This window comes from Prunus dulcis, unplaced genomic scaffold (assembly GCF_902201215.1).
Source record: "Prunus dulcis unplaced genomic scaffold, ALMONDv2, whole genome shotgun sequence".
In the NCBI taxonomy this organism is placed as follows: Eukaryota; Viridiplantae; Streptophyta; class Magnoliopsida; order Rosales; family Rosaceae; genus Prunus; species Prunus dulcis.
This window is the reverse complement of record NW_023010223.1, coordinates 13,051-16,528: the sequence shown is the minus strand read 5'-3', so window position 1 is coordinate 16,528 and position 3,478 is coordinate 13,051. Positions and strand designations below refer to the sequence as shown.

The window sequence follows — 3,478 nt, the reverse complement described above, 5'->3', positions numbered from 1 at the left end:
AATAAAGCAAAAAGTGACTATTAAATTTTCACTTTGATTCCAATGTTTTTAATTCTGTCAATTTAACCCTTGTAATTTGATTTAATTGTAATTTAAGGACACGTCCAAATTTATGTCCAATTTCTAACATGTGCCTCTTATATGAGGGGTATTTAGATGGAATTATAGATGGAATTTGATGAAAATTTGGATGTGTCATTGAGTGAAAACTATAGAGACTAAAGTAAAAACCAGCAAACTAGATGGACTAGAGTGACTTTTTCCCTATTAATAATATCAACAACAACAATAATACATGAAAATAGTCCTATAATTAAGCCTATGTCATTGTCCTTATTTCATTTATAGTCGGTCCCTTTAATAAACGAGCCAGATTGGGCCCGTCCTTTTATGAAAGTCATGAAGTCCGCAGGCCTCACCCATATGGGATAGGATTGAGCTCGTACCAGGCCACTAAACAGGCCGTTATGAGTCCATGACAAACTCGACTTATGTATTTCATTTTTTTTGTAATTTCTTTTTACAATTTTATTTCAATTTTTTTCACAATTATATATATACTAACAAGATTTATTATTTGTTAGAAAAAGAACGCAATGACTTTAGTTGAAGGACATTTAAATAGAAAAAGGCTAGAATATTGTTTGTGTTTAAAAAATTAAAACTTGAAAAGCAAAATCATTATTTTTTTTAGACTTTTTTTTTAATCACAAATAGTCCCCGAAATTTATGAAATTGTCACAATTCGTACTTAAAGATTTTTTGTGAGATTAATAGGCCTCAGCATTATCCTTTGTACATCAAAACCGTCCCTCTCATTAGAAATTCTGTTAAGTAGCTAATGTGGAAGATAACGCAATAAAATTACTGAAAATATCAAATATTGCATAATTAAAAAGGAGATTACTTAAAATATCAAATATTGCATAATTAAAAAGGAGACTAAGCTATCTACAGACCTCAGCGAGTCATCAGCTTACTCTTCTTCTTCACTGGAGGCGGAGTCGGTTTCTCCACTACTGGAGTCGACTTGTATTTCTTTCTGGTGGCCTTCATGGACGTGGGTGTTACCAAACTGGAAAATTCCTACCCGCTTAGCTCTGATCCCCTCAATTTTATTGTCAGTAATGCTGAAGAAATTGCTGCTTCTGCCCTTCGTTTTCTTCTTACCTCTCTCCTTCTTGGGCTGGAGAACAGCACCAAAATTGGAACTCGTTTCTGAGGACTGGGAGCTGCTGTTACTCTTTTGGGGGTCGATGGTCAGTCTAGAAATATCCTCAGAAATTGTTTGCTTGGGATGACGAGTGGTAGGCTTCAGAACTAGGTGACCTGTAGCCATTTTTTCCACCTTGGGTCAATATCTTCGCAACTCAAGTTTCTGAGGTCTATAATATAAGGGAACCGCATCCAAAAAAATATAATAAAAAAACAGGCTCGATATTTCGTAGCAAGTTCGTGAACTCGCTTTCAGGAAGCTTCAATGCATGTTTACTCTCTCTCTTTTTTTCACGAAAAAGCAATAATATCTTATTAAGGAAAGAATGAACGAGTACAACCAAAGTTTTCGATACAGAGAATTAGACGAGTATCTCTACACGTGAGAAATTAAAAATATATCTCACATAAAATTCAATAATTCAATACCTTTCAAATCAATAATTTCTTCAAGTAATTATAATGCGGTATTAGAGTATTGTATAACTTGTGAATGTTTTATAATATAACTTAAAATTGATCAACATTAACCATATCATCTATATATATATATATATATAAACATACAGACGAATGGAGCTGTATTTTAAAACTATACAATAATCTCACTAACTTATTATGAAAACGAGTAGTTGATCCAATGTCATCCCTTGTTATGAACCACATTCAGAAGTTCGTTAACTTTGACGACATGGTAAGTGGAGCTCACCTCCACATAAATAAAAATATAATTAAATATTATAATAATTAAAAATAAAAATAAATAAAAATAAAAAAACTACATTTAAACAAAGTAAAATTTTAAAAAGTAACAAAAAATATAAAATAATCAAACAAACCTATCTCCCCTCCTCCCAACCCACCACAGAACCCAGAACCCAACCCCACAAACCCTTCCTCCCTCTTCTCCCACTTGCAACCCGATTTCTTCTTACCACCACTCACAGAACAAAACCCCGTTCTTTTGGTATTTGTCCACAGCTACTCCTCCCCCCTTCCAACCCAACCCACCCGTCTCCCTCTCCCACTGTCTTCTTCTCTCTCCCCCTCTCTTCCTCTCTCTCCCTTCCATACACAAAACATTGAACCCAGTCGCAGCAGCCTACCCAGATTCGAAGATGGTTTTTCAATTTTCTCTCCTCACCGTGGGTCGTCGACTACCGAATTTGCGCAGAATCACAATCCTGTGTTGTGAACTCTGGAGAGGATCTCAATCTCGTTCTCCGCGTTGTGAAGGCTTGCCGACGACGCCGATTGAGATGGGTTGGGGGATTTAGTTTTTTTCACTGTCGTTGAGAATGACATGTAAAGAAAAGGCAAAGAGAGCTGGGCTTGTTGTCGATATGTTGGTGGGTTCTTTGAGATTGTGAGAATAAAGCTAGAGAGAGATTGAGATTGAATTAGAGGAAGAGGTGATAAAGGTGAAGGTTGTATGAGGTGGTGGTGGTGATTGAATGGGTTGGGGATATAATCATGGAGGACAGTGCTGTGCTATCAATTTTAAAATTTTTAAAATTTTTTTAATGTAGATTTTTATTGTTTTTATTAATGTAGAAAGACTTTCATTTAAAAAAAAAAATTAAACAAGTAATTACATTATTTTATTATATATTTTACTCCACTTAAATAAATAAATAAAAGTGGGCTCTTCACATGACACATCATCACTTATGATTAAAAAGACTAAAATAACCATGCTACATCATCAAAATTGACAGAGTTATTAATGAAGATTGACGGTTGGGGGTAAAGTGAAACACGAAACCACAGTTAAGGGGGTTAAGTGGGCCATTTTAACTTTGAGGGGGTAAAATGAGATTTGACCGAAGTTTTAGATGGTACTACAGTAAATAAGTCTTTAAACTATAACTAGAGTGTCAAAGGAGAATAGAATCAGTGTTCCTGAACACTGATTGACTAGTCAGCAACTAGTCACAGACTTGAGATTACAAATCACAAACCACATACATACAATAAACAAACCTAAACACTCAGAAGGACCCATCAATCTAGGCATCTCCGATGCTAGCAACAACTATGGTGGTATGTGTGAGAATCCATTAAATCAGAATTATGAATAATAATAAGAGATGATTAGTCAAAGTCATAGAATCAACAAACAGACATGTTCACCCAGACATCCACCATTAGGAAAAACTGGTAATCATCATCCGATCAGGCAATCCACTATGAGAATAAGAATTTGTATAGAAAATACAAGTACTAGCTTAGAATTTCTAGATCTATTAAGGAGCAGCTATAA

At 34.9% G+C, this 3,478-nt stretch overlaps 1 long non-coding RNA gene across 1 annotated transcript; it reads right to left on the bottom strand.

Moving 5' to 3' along the window:
• Window positions 1-839: 839 nt before the first annotated feature.
• LOC117613230 lies at window positions 840-2,672 on the bottom strand. Its single transcript, XR_004583689.1, has 2 exons — window positions 2,360-2,672; window positions 840-1,329 (listed from the first exon to the last, which is right to left on the bottom strand). It is a non-coding gene; the product is annotated as an uncharacterized LOC117613230 (long non-coding RNA).
• Window positions 2,673-3,478: the final 806 nt, after the last annotated feature.